Genomic DNA, 17308 nt, shown 5'->3' on the forward strand with positions numbered 1-17308 from the left:
AAGGGGGCTCTGCATATTTTTTCATTTTTTTTTTAATTAACTCTTTGTTTTCTAAATCAACTATATCAAAAATAAAAAATAAAAAAAAACATTTCAAACAAACCATAACAAGGGAGTAAGAAAAAGACAACTAACCTAAGATAACTACTTTACTTCCAACATGTTCCTACTCTACCCCAAGAAAATAACTTAATAAAGCAACATTTCTGTGAACTTGTTCCTACCATACCCATCAGAAATTAACAGACCATAAGTCATTCCTGGGCAATCCCAGGATGTTAAATTTGCCCACAGTAGCTTATCTTTTCTTATTGAGTTATCATTCCCCCTTCCCTAACTGCTCTCTATCGCTAGTTCCCCTACATTCTACATTATAAAACATTTGTTTTAAATTTTTCAATGTTCACATTAGTGGTAGCATTTCTCTTTTTGTGCTGGCTTATTTCACTCAGCGCTATGTCTTCAACGTTCATCCATGTTGTCATATGTTTCACGACATCGTTCCTTCTTACAGCCGAGTAGTATTCCATTGTGTGTATACCTCATTTTGTTTATCCACTCTTCTGCTGAAGGACATTTGGGTTGTTCCCTTCTCTTGGCAATTGTGAATAATGCTGCTATGAACATTGGCGTCCTCACGCACATTTATCCTTTGTGATCTATAAGATGAATTCACAATTATATTTTCATTTGCCTCAGAACATCCTATAGGATAGTGAGGGCAAAGATTATTTCCTCCATTTTGCAATTGACAAAACTCAGGGTTAACCAGAAATGACTTTTCCAAGGCCACACAGCTAGTGAGTGGTGGGTAAGAGACATGGATTCCAGTCTCCTCACTCTTAAAAGTCAAGTTCTTTCCACTAGATTAAGGGCAGAGCCATTTTGAGTTCCTTTTTAAGAGCTGTGAAGAAGGTGTTTTCAATTCATGTAACTTCTGCTACAGGGTGTGCTCATTTGGTTGTTTGGGTCTAAATTCTATGGTGCCTAAATTACCTTTTGAATTTTCTTGTAACTGGGTGGTTATTTTCTTTGTGTATGCTTGACAGTGGTTTCTATTCTTCCTTCTTAAAGATGAGCCCCAAAGAGCAATGTGTTGCCTTCTGACTCATCATGCGGGTCCTGGTGAAAATTGCAGGAGTTGCTTCTTCGTAAAGACATCATATCTTTTCTTACTAACCTTCTAGCTGTTGCCCAGTTTTAGTGCAGTTTTTCTTTTTTTTAATTCAGAGTCAAATTGTAATTTTGTGTGTGTGTGTGTGTGTGATGAGGAAGAGGATGGGAAGTAGGCTGTGTGAAAATAGTGGCAAAAAAAATTATTGAGATGTAATTTTCTCTTCTATTTTATAGTGAAAGAACTCTAAAAATATTTCCTACCTTTGGGATTATAGTGTAATCTTTAAATGAATGAGATAGCACTTCCAAGAGTAAGCATTGGGCAGATAATGAAAACATAGTTCCTATAGAGTATATTCACACTGTCTTTATTGTGAAGAATAATATCGTTCAGAAAAATGCACATACAGTAAATATACAGCTTAATTTTAACAAATTTTTAAAAAAGTGAACACCCATGTACCCACCCCCTGGTCAAGAAACAGGACATTGCCAGTACCCTTGAAGCCTGTCAGTCTTGTTCCCAATCACAATCTCCTTTCTTCCTAACAAGCCTAACTCTGCTAATTTTTATGATACTGATTTCTTGGCATTTATTTATAGTTTTACCATCTACCTCTGCATTTTTAAGTTCTATAGTTAAGTTTGTTTGGGGGATTTTATATAAATGGAATCATTGTTTTGTGTCTGGCTTCTTTCACCCAACTTTATGTTTGTGAAATTCATCCATGTTGTTGCATTAATCCACCGCTATTTGATTAATTATTCCACTGTAGGTAAATACTTAACTTGTTCCAGTTTTTAGTTATTAAAAATAATACTGTCATAAACGTTACTGTCCATGTTTCCTGGTACTCATATGTATGAACTTCTATTGAACATACACCCAGGAGTGGAATTGTTAGTTATAAATATTTCAAATATCTTTTCCCACTCTGTGACTTGCTTTTCATTTCCTTGATGATGTCCTTTGATAAACAGAAGCTCTTAATTTTATTTTATTGTAGAATTTATCAACTTTTCATTCCATTTAGGACATTTCTTCTGGGCTTGATGTCCCTGTATTGTCTTCTAAAAACATTATGATATCGCTTTTCAAATTTCTGTCCACAATTCACCTGAAAACATCAGGTTTGTTTCTAGTTTTTCCTTGTTTTTAGCAATTTTTTTATGGTAAGGTTTAAAGTTGCTGTGTACATCTTATACTTGTCTTTTTATGTACTCATTCTTCTTGGATATATATATATACAGCAATGGAATTTCTGATTCATAGGATGGTAGATAATTCCAAATATTAATTTAAATTGTTGTACCATTTTACACTTCCACCAGCAATGTGTGAGATTTGCAGTTGTTCCACATCCCCCTGTGGTAATTTCCCTGAAAGATATCTTAATCCTAATCCCTGGCATCCATGAATATTACCTTATATAGAAAAGCAGTCTTTGCAGATGTGCTTAGGTTAAAGATCTTTAAATGTGGAGTTTATCTTGGATTATCAGGTGGGTCCTAAATGCATCACAGGTGTCCTTGCAAGAGAGGCAGAAAAAGACTTGCCCACAGAAAAGGAGAAAGTGATGCAACCACAGAGGAAGAGATGAGACTGATGCAGCCACAAGCCAAGGAATGTCAGCAGACATCAGAAACCAGAAGGGGCAAGAAACAGAGTCTCCCCTAGAGCCCCTGGAGGGAGTGTAGCCCTGCAACATCCTGATTTTAGCCTATGATGTCAGACTTCCAGCCTCTCTGAACTTCTGATTTTGTGATACTCTTCTTTTAGTAGAAGAAAACATAATTTTGGATTTGATCTATGAACTTTGAATATGTATTTCTGTATATATCCTTTACTCTGTGAGTGCTGCCTATTCTAATTCAAAATTTGGATGACATCAAATATAAGAGTAAAAAATTTTCCCATATTTGGGAAATTTTACACATTATACATTACATTTAAACATTAAGCATTACAAAAATATGTGTTACTTCTTTTTCTTCAGGTTTTACTTTAAATCTCTGGTAATATATAAATGTCCTAGTCTATACTCCATTCCTTGTTTCTGTTCTTTCTGTGACAGTTATTGAGATGCAACGATTTGAAGCTCCTAGTCTCCACAATGATAATATAGAAAATGCTTTTGCATTTATATACAGTAGTTCCTTTAATTTGAGACTCTTAAAGTACTTTATAGGCATTGTCTGGTAGAGAGTATTATTAGAAAAGATCCACCACCAATTTAGATTCTTCCCACAGAACTTCATTGTGCCTTTCTTGGCCAACAGGAAAAGAAAAAAGAAACTAAAGTCTCAGGAAAGCTGGAGGTCTATTCTAGTGTTTTATCGTGTATACTTCTTCTGGGCTCAAGAATTTGGAGAAATTATTTGAAAATGTTGACATTACCCAGAAAGGAAATGTCCAGATAGCGAGGAAGCCCAACTGACACAACTTTATTATCCTCTTCGGGGTCTGAGACACTTACAGATAAGCTCCATATTACAGGAAGCAGTTCCAACCCCTGAGGCTTAACCTACTATATAACCATTGTTTTTAATCCCACGATTCTGTTCTGATAGTTCCATCTATTGCTTGGATGCTTCCCTCGATGAAGCCCATTGCGTCACCAATAGCAGAAGTTCACCTATGTTGGCTGAAGTCCCCTAGGGGGCAGCAGAGTAGCAGTTGCCATCTACTTGGCGGTTACTGCAGGAGTCTGAAGGGGCTGTAGGGAAGCCCAGGCTTGAGAGAAAGACCAGAAGACGACCACGAATGGAAAAGTGTCAGGATGTCAGGATCAAATATGAAAATGTGATAGTTAAATACAGAGGGTGATATTTACTCTTTCATCAAATGTTTCCTGAGGATCTGATCTGGGACAGGCCCTGGAGGAGTATAAAAAGGAGTTCTCTAGGCTCCATGTGGTATTAAGACAAAGAAACAAGAAATTAAGCATTAAGTGCGTTGAAGAAATCCACAAAGTGCTGTGGGAATTCTAGAACAGTGACCAGTGGGTTGGGGCTAAGAGGTGGGTGATGGCAGTGGGAGGCTTCATCTGTGGGCCACATTGGTACCAGGTCTTAGAAAATGAGTAGTCAGAGGGAGAGTAGGGCGCGGTTAGAGTCCATGCCGCATGTCTGGGTAATGGTGAGCTGTTCGGCTGCCGTGTCCACGTGAGGGAGTGCCATCAACTTTGCCCCCTATGATCTCCCCTCTAGAGCATGAGGAGCTCTGCTAATGTCCTCTGAGGATAAGATCCATGACCTCCTTAGTCAGTATTCCTGATGGCCATGGCTCTTTGGGATTCTTCCTTAAGAGAATGAAGACTAACACGGTTTGCAGAAATTTGGGAGGTTTTATTAATTAGTTGAAATCAAAACGCTCCAAAGGAGATAGGAAATATGAGCTCTCATGTCTGTTTCAACATTGCAAGGCAAGGACATGTGGGTGGAGAAGAGGGATGTTACCAGCAAAGGTCAAACATGTCAGCTCATCATACAACTTTCATTCATTGTTCCCTTTGTAGCTTCTCTTTGTGAGCTCTAGGCATCTTGTGATTCTCTACATTTAGGTACTAAAGACATTTTGACACTTGGGTTGTTTACCTTCACTTATCATCAATGGATCAGAAAATTATCCAGGAAAACATAGATCTTAGAATCAACTAGGAGAGAAGTGACACGATTTCTGGTAAAAAATGAGTGCAGATTAATACTAGTTAGCTTGTTTGATATTTGATCTAATGCAAGATAAGGATAGTAATATTGTTTTATTACAGAAAGCTAAGACTCCAGACTCCCATTGCCTAAGTGAGGGATTCCAGAATCTCTCCCCTATTCCAGCTGAAACAATTTTAAGGCTAACCTTAGTACCTGGCACAGAATAGAAACATGATCAATGTTTGTCAAATAAATAAATGAATGAAACCATCATCAATCAGTTGGCTTATTTGAAACCAAAGATGTTTGTGAGGGTTCTTAGCCCTGAATTTGCTGCTCTCCAGCTCTTGCAAAAACAAATTTGGTAACATCATACTTATAAAAGACATAGAGACATGCTAAAAGACAAGTTACACAATTCCCTAAAGCAGAAATACCCAACCAGTGTGTTGTGAATGGTTTAATGTATACGCTGTGAGGAACTGATCATATTAACTCTGACCTTGATGTGGTGAGCAAGTTCTGGCACAACTGAGATTCTGAAGCCAGTTGCCTCAGGTTATAAACGGCCTCACCTGAAGCTCCTTAGAGGGCAGCGTGATTGGAGAGGAATAAAAGGGTATGCCCCATGATCCACATAAACTTGAAGAATTTAAGCCAGCATTCTTTGCTCTGACAGGAAATGCTGAGTGGCTAAGGAGGTGAGTTTGGTCCTGGATTTCTACCTCAGCTACTAACTGTGGAGTGTGACTGCCTGTTTTGGACAAGAGGCATGGAAGGTGAAGAAGCTTATGTTCCAACTGGCCAAGGTGCAGCCAGTTGGGGATTGCGAGTTGCTGTGGGACCCTGGTGGTACAGTTCTCTAATCTGTCTTCACTAATATCTGATACCTTTGTTGGTGGCTAGGGGATGGTGGACACCAAGTCAGCTCCAGTGTGACTGCTCTAACAAGGCAAGTACAGTCTGCAAGTTAGAGCATCATCATTATTTTGAAATACTTGATATGAAAAAGTTTTATTGTGTTCAAAACCCACTTACACAATCGCAAGAAAATTCACCATGACGTGTCAATGGAAGTTAAGGAAAAGTTGTTAGATTTTTTAAAACGTAATTTCAACTGTGTAAATATTTAAATGGTTGTGAAAAAAACAGTGGCTTTAAATTTTTTATCATCTACTTTTGCAAAGGGTTTCTCATCAACAATGACTATCAAGAATTTAAAGAGCTCATCAAGAAGTCTTGCCAGAAATGGGTGAACAGAGTTGCAAGCATGAAACCTAAATTAAAAGTTTTATGTCCATTTACAAAACCTCAAATATCTCATCAAATTTTGGGAAAAATTTTATTTGGAAATTTTATCAAATTTAATTTTTAATATCAATTCCTAGTATATGATTTTATTTTTCTTATTTTTATATATTAAAAAGAAAATCTAACAAAGCCTTTTCACCAGGCTCTCTACAGAATCTCCAGAATAGCTTCCAATTTTCTTTAGTGTGCCATACAAATATTATCACTTACTATGATGTGATGGTTTGAAGCTGTATGTACCATAGAAAAGATCATGTTCTTTAAGCTAATCCATTCCCATGGCTAAGGACCCATTGTGAGCAAGAACTTAACTTGAGATGTGACCCACTTCATTCAGGGTGGGTGATAATCCTCTTTCTGGAGTCCTTCATAAGGGGATAAAAGACAGAAGCTGAGAGAGAAAATCCAGAGAGTCTGAGAGAGAAGGACACACAGAAGCAGAAAGAAGCCATAGAAATAGAGAGGAAGCCATTGAAGGCAGAAGGCAGAAGCAACGAAACCCGGGAGAGAATGACCAGCAGCCACCGGCCATGTGCCTTGGCATGTGACAGAGAAGTCCCAGAGTGTCAACAGCCTTTCTTCAGGAAGAAAGTATCATCCAGTTCATACCTTGATTTAGACATTTTCATGGCCCCAGAACTGTAAACTCATAAGCTAATATATCCCCATTGTTAAAAGCCAAACCATTTCTGGTATATTGCATTTTGGCAACTTTAGCAAACTAAAACATATGAGTACCAAGATGTACCCCCTCCTGCCAAAAGGAGGAAAATATTCTCTAAATCTGAGACCAGCTTGACTTCTTTTGCCCCTGATAGAACTGTCTTTAGATCTTATGATTCAATTCTTTGTATTTGGCTTATGTCAAAGATCAGAAAACTGCTAAAACATTTTGAGAGTTTTACACATTGATTATTAAGTTATCCAGGCTGTATGTGATAGGTACATTTTTAAATGTCTTATTCTTTTAATGGACTGGTATGATCTGATATGAATTTCTTTTATCATGCAGTGAGAACTGAGTAATGATTTGATTTCCTTTCAGCATTGGCTTCCAGGACATTAATTTAATTCTCAACCACAGTATTACTGTTAAGACATATTAGAGCTATAGAAGTTTGATATTAGAGTAGAATAGAGTAAATTATGCAGGCAAGCATCAAGAGTTACAATCCCCCAATCATTGCAAAGAACTTGATGTTATCTAAAGATAAAATAGCTTAATCACCCAGATTGATCTGAATACTGATTTTTCTTCTCTTTCTTCTGTTTTTCTCCCTGATTTTAAAAATAATATCTTGCTAATATCCACACATCTTCCTTGCCTGATACAGTCCTAATAGGAATACATACTACTCCCTTATCCCCCAAATGTATAAAAGTCAGTTAGCTTAAGATCTGTAAAAACCAAGCTGCTGATTGTGAAGGTTGAAATGGTCTGAAAAATTGGAATATGACTTAGCACTGATGCTTTCAACAGAAAAAAGAAATAAGATCAGACCCTATAAAGTAAGGACATTGAAATTCATGTCTCCTGCTGCACTTAGGAAAGAATTTTTAAATTTATAAATTTGGGTCAAATTGTGTATATTGGAGACATGCTAAAGATGTCACGTTGTCACACTGTGTCTTTCATGGAGTCCCTCATTATAGGAGCATAACAACATTTCCCAAACAATAGTGAAACAGCTTTGCCTTTTCTAGGTTGACCTTGGAACCACTTGTTTCTCACATCTTTCCCCTCTTCTGTTTTATGTCTAATATATCTGTCCTCCTCTGTGTGTGGTATTTATTTTAAGAGATCTCAAGTTTTGAGAAATTGGTGGGGCATTTATTATTAAATAACTATGTTTCATAGGATTATATTTGCTTTAGATAGTGTACCACTGTTTCCTTCTGTTACTCTAAATAATTTGAAAGGAGCTGCATTTTATTTTCTCTGTCAAGTGTGTCTGCCTGAGTTCTGTTAGATTACAGTTCTGACATCAGTGCTTATGTTTCTTCTTCAAAAAACTAGCAGCCAATGAGTCTTGTATATTTGGACAAAAATAATAGACGTATTCTGCGTAATGGAACATGACTTTAAAAGAAGTTTGGGCATGCCAGGAGTTACAGTTTGGGGAATCCTTCTAGCCCTGGGTTCTCCAGGCAAGCAGCTTTTTGGAAGATTTCCCCATTTTCTGGTTCTGTTTTCCTTACCTGTGAAAACTGAGAGATTCGGAGAGATTTGGACTAGATGTTCTCTAACAAGTCTTTAATCCTATAGTTCTGGGTAAATATATTATTACACATCTCAAATATCTTTGATTAGCACTTTTTAAAGTGGATATTGAAACCTGAGGCTACACTTAAAAAAAAAACAAACTAGGAACCTTGAGCACCTAGTAATTTGTTGACACAAGTGCTTTTGAGAATGAAAGATGGATTAAGCTAAGCAAAGGAAAAGGTTAGTAAATATTTACATACCATCATTTACCACACAATTTAAGTAAATATGTACTTATCTGTGTCTAGTCATTTTTAAATGGCATCTATATCTTAATTAGTTTATTAGAAGGGGGAAATAAAACTTTCCTTAATACTTAACTTTTTCTTTTAATAGTTCCAAGGGTGGTTAGCTTATACCCTTAAGATTAAAAATATTTATTATAATAAAATACATTCGGTAAAAATATTTTCTGTAAAAAAAAACGGTGCTTATTTAAAATTGTGAACTGTTCATTATGGAAGGTTGTGCATGCTCAAAACAAAGTAATAATTAACCTGCTGTGATCCCACTGATTTTGTGTTAATTAACTCAAGTATCAAAACTGTGTAGATTCTCTTAGAATGAGAACACATCTGAAGTACTGTTCCTAGAAAATAGTCATTTTACAAGTAAAATAAATGTCTGTAATGGATTAAAATGCAATGCAGAATATTAATTTCTTAAAATTGATGCTAAAAAATCTGACAGTCATCTCAATGTGTTGTTGAAAATAGAACAACCTAATGTCCTCCTTTTTTTTGACAAAAAGTCTTACACTCAGAATATCTTTGATGAATTTGTTGTATTTCCAGAAAAGAAAAACAAGTTTCATATTTGGTTTATGATAATTCAAAAACAACTGGTAAATATTTATGATACAGACCTCTTTCCTCATCACTCACCCCCTGGGAAAACACTGTTGTTGTGGCTCTTGCTACAAGGGATATAGTGTTAGCCTCCCCTCATCCTCATCACACTATCCCAGCTGCTAGTCAGTGGCTACTGTAAACCATGCAACTAGGAATGTAGTGGAGAGAAGGGGTACTGTTGGGGATTGACTCATGTCCCCTAAAAAGGCATGTTAAGGTTCCAGTTCCTGGTCCTGTGTAAGTCAGGCCTTTGAAGATGTTATTACTTAAGATGTGCCCAAACTGAGTGAGGGTGGGCCTTAATCCAATATCGCTGAAGACCTTATAAGCAAAGGAAATTGGACACGGAAGGAGAAGACACCAGGAGCAGAAGTCAGTGGAACCCGGAAGAGAAAGAAGAAGGCACTACCATGTGTATTGCCTTGTGACAGAAAAGCCAAGGAACCCTAAAGATTGCTGGCCCGTCAGATGGTATTGATCCTCAGAAGAACCATGACTTCTAGCCTCAGAAACCTTGAGCCAATAATTCCTGTTGTTAAGCCAACCCATTGTATGGTATTTGTTTTAGCATCTGGGAAACTAAAACAAGTGCTCTGGTATCAATAACAGGATATTTACTGATACCAGAGCACCCTCCTGTTGTCATGGGCTGCTATTTTAGCTCCAGCTAGGTAGGGGAAAGGAAGTTGAAAAAACGTAGGAGAAAACTTAGATAACCTGTGAGGGAATATAAGAAGTATATAGTTAGTAACCATATTTTTGAGAATATATACAAGAATTTGCTACTTCACTTGAAACAGAAGGTGTTGAAAATGAATTTTTAAAAAAAATCTATTTTTCCTCCATTGTCAATCTTACATGCAAAACAGTTCTTCCAATCCACTGAATTAATGACTACAAATCTGCTTACAGTTGAACTTCCAACCAGACCATTGTTTTTCCCATTGCGCCAATATCCCAAGCTCACTGTTATCTTTAAATTATTCTAAACACTGCAGAAAATAAATAATCTTTCCCTTGATTGCAAATACCAACTGCGTACACATGAAACCAAGAACTTGACTGATTGAATGGAAACCTAGGGATGGTCTTCTAAGGACCCTTTTTCTGTAACTGCCTTTTTCCTCATCTACTTGCATTTCAAGAAAATCATTGTATTAGTGCCACATGACTCTGAACATTGTCTCCAGAGGTGGGCTCACTTAACCCAAACCAGTTCTGAGTCTCTTTCCTCTGAGATTTTTGATCTTCAGGCTAAGAATAGGGTCACCATCCCTCTATAGACCTTAAGGTTAGCACGGAAAAACATCACTGGCATTGGCCGCCATGTTTTCCAAAGTGTGGAGAAAACTGGTCTCTAGTAAGAGAGTGAAGAATGAAACCAGTTCCTAGAAAGAAGTAGAGAAGAGGGGTGGAGGGCATCCTGAAGACTCTCAAGTTCCTGATTCTAGCTGTTCCTGAGGTTTGTTTGCAATCTATCCTAGCTATGGCTTTGCTATTCAGTTATTTCATATTTCTGTATCCTTCTATTATATTTCCATTTTGCTATGCCAGATGGAATGTTGTCAGTTATACCAATCAGAATCTGATACAGCTTACTTTTTTACATAATTGTGTCTGGTTATCAATAGTACCTGGTGGAACTAGACCAAAATAACATGTTATTAGAATGTGATACATGGTCTCTACAGCATGGGCTTCAGTTTGAAGTTGTGGGTTATGAAAACTAATCCACCAATATTTCCCTACTTATCAGTATATTCATAACTTTGAATATTGAGTTAGAGTAGTGGAAATGAGTATTCATGCATAAGAGGAAATATAGATGTGGATGTGAATCTATGTGTGAAACAATCAATTATCTCTTTAGGGGTTAGAAAAATTAAGAAAAATTGCATTAAAGGTGGAAGTGCTGTTAAATATCATCTAATTCTTCTTTTCACTTTTTCAGATGATAAACTGAGGCAATAATAGGGAATTGGCTTATAGTAATTGGTGGCAATTTTACTGTATTTCCTCAATTTTTAGCTCAGTGTTCTCTGTGCATTTCTCTGTAGATGGGAGAATACTAACTTGCTGTGTGACCTTCTCTCTCTGGGTCTCAGTTTGTCCTCTATCAACTGAGTGGGTTATACCAATCACTAAAATCCATTCCAGCTCTAATACACTGAGTGAATGAATTTATGATGCATAAAATTATTATGTAAAGTTTACATAATGTCAGAGAACTTTGATTTTTAAAAAATATCAGTCTAGATTGAAATTCTATTTGAGAGAGAGAGAGAGAGAGAGAGAGGGAGACTGAGCGAGGAGTAAAGCTAGGCCAAAGGGACGAAGAATTCAGAAATGGTACAAATTAAGACTAAATGTTATTGATTTATTTGTTGGCAATTTACAAGTAGAATCATCATAGGCTTTTGAGGAGTCATCCTACCATTTACATCTGGCTTACAAACAGATTTTGCCATTTACTATTTAGCATTTAGTCTAAGTACAATGTTTTACAATTGAAAATACATCAGAATCATGTTCAGGAAATAATTCAGTGAGGAATACTGATAGCCTCATGTCATATCATATTCTAGACGGAGAGAGTGTTTGTGGATATGGGGGAGTAGACACATGATGCTCCCCTCCTCCCCAAGCCAATGTGAATTCTTTCCCTGGAAATTTGGACTCATAAAAGAGAAAGTTAAATACGTCTGTGTCTGAGTATCTGGACTAAAATATGCCCCACTTGGGAGATGATGGTGGTTGCATTCTGCCACTGAGGAGAGGAGAAAGTCTGTCTTAGGTAAGACAGAAAAAGTGGATATTCAAGAAGATGTGAGACTGAAAGAGTCCTGAAGGTAAATTTCTGGTTGTTCTTGAACCCAACTGCATTCTCTCTTGGAATTCCATGACCTACTCCAGTGTTTTTACAATAAATCTCCCTTTTTATGGTTGAACTAATTAGAATCATATTTTTGTTACATACAACAAAGATATGTATTTAATATCAAAATCAAGATTAAAGCCAGGAGGGTGCTGCTTCTATAAGCAAGAAACCAAGATTAATGTTTTCTAAATATAATCTTAGGCTGTTTGCCTAAGGAGATTGGGAAGCTTGTTAAACTTAGGATTCCAGGGCACCATCTTGCAGTGATTCTGATTGAATATGTCTGCAGTTTGCCCTGGAAATCTGTATTTTTAACAAGCTTTTCAAGTGGTTCTGATGCTCAGCTAGAATTGGAAGCCTCCAGCGGAAATACTTTTGTAAATGTTTCGAGGACCATGTCAATGTGACCTAAACATGGTACATTCTGTGCCAATTACCATACATTATATGGCAGCTTGAGTGCAGATTAAATGGTAAAATTAAACATTTCTTCTTAGGGGGAATTATCCCTTTGATCTATTAGGATGAGGAGAAGAGAGCATTGAAGACCTGGGGATAAGGGATTTGGAGGAAAAACAGTGAAAAACTGAAGATCTCAATGAAAGGTGTTATGCAGGAAAGGAGTAAGAATGGGTGGACAGAGGGAATGGAGGGACTCCTCTCTGGAGCTCACAGGAGCAATCGCAGCGTTCAGCATCACTGGCCAGAAGCAAGGGGGAAAGCAAAAGCAGGATAAAATCTCTTTGGCTGGAAGTAGTCATTTCCATAACTTTGTCTCCTTCCAGGTGTCTCCACTGGGAAGGTAGTTCATTGATGTAGAGGATATTTACCTGATCGTTGTCTCCTGATCTCATGGACTATTGTGAGATGGGCATCATGGGAAGAATTACTTCCTACTCCAAAACTGATACATCAGTGATTTTTAGAAGTTGGGGCCATCAGCAATGAATAGAAAAGCTCTAACCACAATCAAGCTGTAAGGACACTTGTGAGAAGCTTTTCCATCTGAGAAGCAAAACAGCTCTATCGATCTTACTAACACCATACAGTAAGTGTGAGAACAATAAAAAGTGTCTTGGGGGAAGAGTGGAGAGAAGGGATGACATAATGATTCTTGAATTGTTTCCTGGCTTTGCCAAAAAGCATTAATGAGAAATGGAAACTGGGTGTGGTTAGAGTCTCAGTATCTTTGAATGCTATTGCAGGAAGGAACCTTAGAGATTATGTAGACCATAGCTCTCTTTTTACAATGAAGGAACTGAGCCTGAGAGAAACAAAGTCACATATCCAGGTTCACATATCTAGTTGATGGCAGAGTCAAGTCCAGAATTTAGATCTCCCAACACCCAGCTTAGTGGCTTAGCATGGCACTGTACTATGCACCCTAAACAAAATTACTATGAGTAAGACCCATGTCTGTGTATAAGGCATGAGATGCAGAGTTGTAACAATGATAATCTTCAGACTATTCCTTATCCTTCTGTCCCTCTGCATATTCCATGTCGCGGTCACACTGATGATTTAGAGGGAGGCAGCTACTTGCACTCACTGCCAGCAACAGAGACCCTGCATTGGAAGCGAAAGAGGAAGCAAAAGGACCTAATGCTTTATGTCTATTTTATTTTCTGTGGTGTTTCTTATGAAGACAAGAAAAGTACACAGGAAAAATCAACTCACTTCAAGTCAATTAACATTGATGACCTTTTTAGATAGACAAATGGAATCATCGTATTGATGTTAGTTGACTCGAACTGAGTGGTACAAACTGTATACAGGTCCAGAATCCCTTATCTGCAATTTGAAAACTGCAAAAGCTCTGAAATCTGGTTATTTTTCCTGTAAATATGAAGCAAACTCACTTAGTGTCAAAACTTGACCTGTCCTGATGTGAGGCTGTTTACCATCTTTATTTATTCCACTTATCGAGAATATTCATATATTTTTCTGAAGAAATGTTAAAACATTTGATTACGGGTCCTACCCTAGACCCTGCTGTGGTGTTATATAACATATTTAGAAAGGCACTGTTTTATCTTTGTAATATCCAAATAAATATAAATTCTTAAAACACATCTGGCCCCAAAGGTTTTAGACAAGAAAATTTGGGTCTGTACTACAGTGGATACTCTGTTCCAAGGATTGAAATTATGCATGATACGATAGGGAAAAGGGCAGGTTTTAGCAAAAGCCATTGTTTGCTCCAAGTTCCCAGGAAATGAGCAGATGCCAAGGCCGACAAAAAGGATGTGGGTGAAAAGGTGACTAAATTGTGCAGAATTGCCAATTCTGTATCTGCCTGATTCCAGTTATTGCTAGTGGCGTCATGGAATTCTTCAAATGAAATTGTCAGATCAAAATATATGGATTAGTATTGTATAGGCTTCTGAGGAGGAAAGTCATCATGATTCAAAATAGCAATAGAAGTCAGTCAGTTCAGGAATTTGATGGTGTCTTGTGAAGCAGGTTCATCTCCAGCGAGAAGCTGACTTTCTGCTGTTTCCTTATTATTCCTTTCTCCTTGTTGGAACTTGGCCAAATCATTTGATCTATGTACCTCCTTTTTTAATTTTAAGTGTAGATGGGGCAATGGCTTTCTTTTACTATGTTCAGGATCAATACATCAAATATAATTTGATAAAAACTTAGGCTCCCACCTAGGTCTCTTTTGGAAGATTACTTGATAGTGCAGCCTTGCATTCTAGAGGGGTGACCTCTGGGCTTAGAGTCCGGAGTCATGGCTTTGGTTTCAGCCTTGATATTACTTTCCAGTGTGACTTTGAGCATGTCACTTCTCCTCTCTAGATCTGTTTCCTTATTTTGAAAGCAAGAGGCCTGTACCTGATGATCTCTAAAAGTCTCTTTTATGGTAATTTCTGAAACTTTATAAAACAAGATGAGTAATGGTAATTATACCAGGACCTCAGATTGTTTAGCAATTTGCAGTTTACAGACAACTTTAATAGCCATTGAGTCACTGGATCCTTAAACTTGTTAAGTGCATGCTAGTCAAGTAGGTATTACTATTGTCTTATAAAGAAGTTCAGACGGAAGGGAGGTTACTTGACTAAGGTCATAGAGCAAACTACTGTCTATTAAAAGGCCAGACTGGATCTCCTGACTCCCTAACTGCCTGCCTTGCTTCACTGCTTCACTGATTTCAGTAACACTTGTTCTACAGCATCATGAAAATGCAAGCAAATTTGTGTATTCACAACAGAAAAAAAGCATGGGTTTTGATGAGTTATAGGCAGGAAAATTACCTATACCATGTTCTGGGCTTCAACAGTTGGTGCCAGGCTCAGAGCAAGAGTTTGGGTAGTTAAAAAGGATATGAAGTGGGACCTAAACGCTACTGCTCCACTGACATGCTCAACCAGAGAGCACCAGTGAAGTGGATGGAAGGAGGTGAGGAAGTTCAGCATGGGGAGGAAGGTCCCATGGCCAAGTGAAAACAGCTTTAAGATATACAAAAGAGCACCCAGGGAGTGGGGGTCTACTTCATAGGGAGCAGATGGGACATTTAGCTTCCTGTAAAAATAGGAATTCCTAAGGCCACAAGCAAGCACAAGCCCAGGACAAGATTCACGTGCAGAAAAGACAGAAAGGACCTTGCACTTCACTTTTGCCTTGGACTGATATTCTTCGAAGGAGGGAAACTCTGAAGAAGAACACCAGCCAAAGCAAAGCCAATTTTCAAAGACAGTGAAAGGTGTTTTGCATTGGTTTGCTTGTTTTTGTCAGCTTCTGGCACTCCAGGAAATCCCTCTCATATCACTAGCTATATACAAACTTGAGGAGTAGACAATTCAGGAACCAAATCCCAGGGTTAACACATTAAAATATCAAATTTACAGTGTGCAACAAAAGATTACAAGGCAAACAAAGAAAAAGGACATGACAGCTAATCCAAAGGAACAAGGTAAAATCTCAAAAACCATCAGTGAAGAAGTCCAGACTTCAGACATACCAGAAATGTGAAAGGAAAACACAGAGAACAAACAAAAGGATATAAAGGAAATGATGAATGAGCAATATGAGAATCTCAATAAAGAGATAAAAATTTTAAGAATGAACCAAATACTGGACTTGAAGTAACTGAAATGAAACATTTCAATAACTGAAATGCAAAATTCCTTGAGTGTTTCAACAGCAGATTAGAGCTGGCAGAAAAAAGTCAGTGAACTCAAGTCAATTGAACTGATTCAGGCTGAGGAGCAGAAAGGACAAAAGAATGAAGAAAGTGAAAAGAGCCTAAGAGACTTGTGGTACCATGAAGGGTACCAATCTTTGTAGGACGGGTGTGCTTACAAGGAGAAGAAAGATGGAAAGGGAAAGAAGGAATATTCAAAGAAATAAGGACAGAAAACTTCCCAAATTTAATAAAAGTTATGAATATACACATTCAAATGAACCCTAAATAAGATATACTGGAAAAGAACAATGCCCATGCACATAGTAGTAAAGCTTTCGAATGACAAGGACAAGGATGAAATTCTGAAAGGCACAAGATAAAAGTGGTGAGTTTTGTGCAAGGGATCCCCGATAAGATTATGTGCCAATTTCTTACCAAAAAACATGTAAACAAGAAGGCAGTGGGATGAAATATTTAATATCTGAAAGAAAAAAATTGTCATCCAAGAATTTTATATCCAGTGAAACTTCCATTATGTGAGAGAGATTAAGATATAGCCACATAAACAAAAGCTGAGGGAGTTCATCACCACTAGACCTGCCCAATAAGCAATGCTAAAGGACTTCTTCAAGCTGAAAGGGAAGGACAGTAGATAGTAGATCAAAAAGGCATGAAGGAATAAACCTGCCAATAAGGGTTAACTGTAGTGACTTACAGCTATGTACCCCAGAACAACATATCCTCAAATTTAATCCATTCCTGTGGTGTGGACCCATTGGAAATAACATCTCTTTAAGATGTTACTTCAGTTAACATGTGGTTCAAATGAATCAGGTTGGGCTTTAATCAGGCTTACTGGAATCCTTTATAAGCAGAGTAAAAGTCAGAGGGAGAAAAGCCGCAGACTGAAAGTCAGAGGAACCTGGGAGAGAAAGGAGAAGCCAAGAGAGGCTACCATGTGCATTGCCATGTGACAGAAAAGCCAAGGACCAAAGATTGTTGTTGTTAGCCAGCCACAGTCTTCTGGCAGAAAGCATCATCCTGACGGTGCCTTGAGTTTGAACCTCTCCCAGCCTCAAAACTATGAGCCAAAATGTTCCCAT

The sequence above is a fragment of the Choloepus didactylus genome, chromosome 1 (genome assembly GCF_015220235.1).
Source record: "Choloepus didactylus isolate mChoDid1 chromosome 1, mChoDid1.pri, whole genome shotgun sequence".
In the NCBI taxonomy this organism is placed as follows: Eukaryota; Metazoa; Chordata; class Mammalia; order Pilosa; family Megalonychidae; genus Choloepus; species Choloepus didactylus.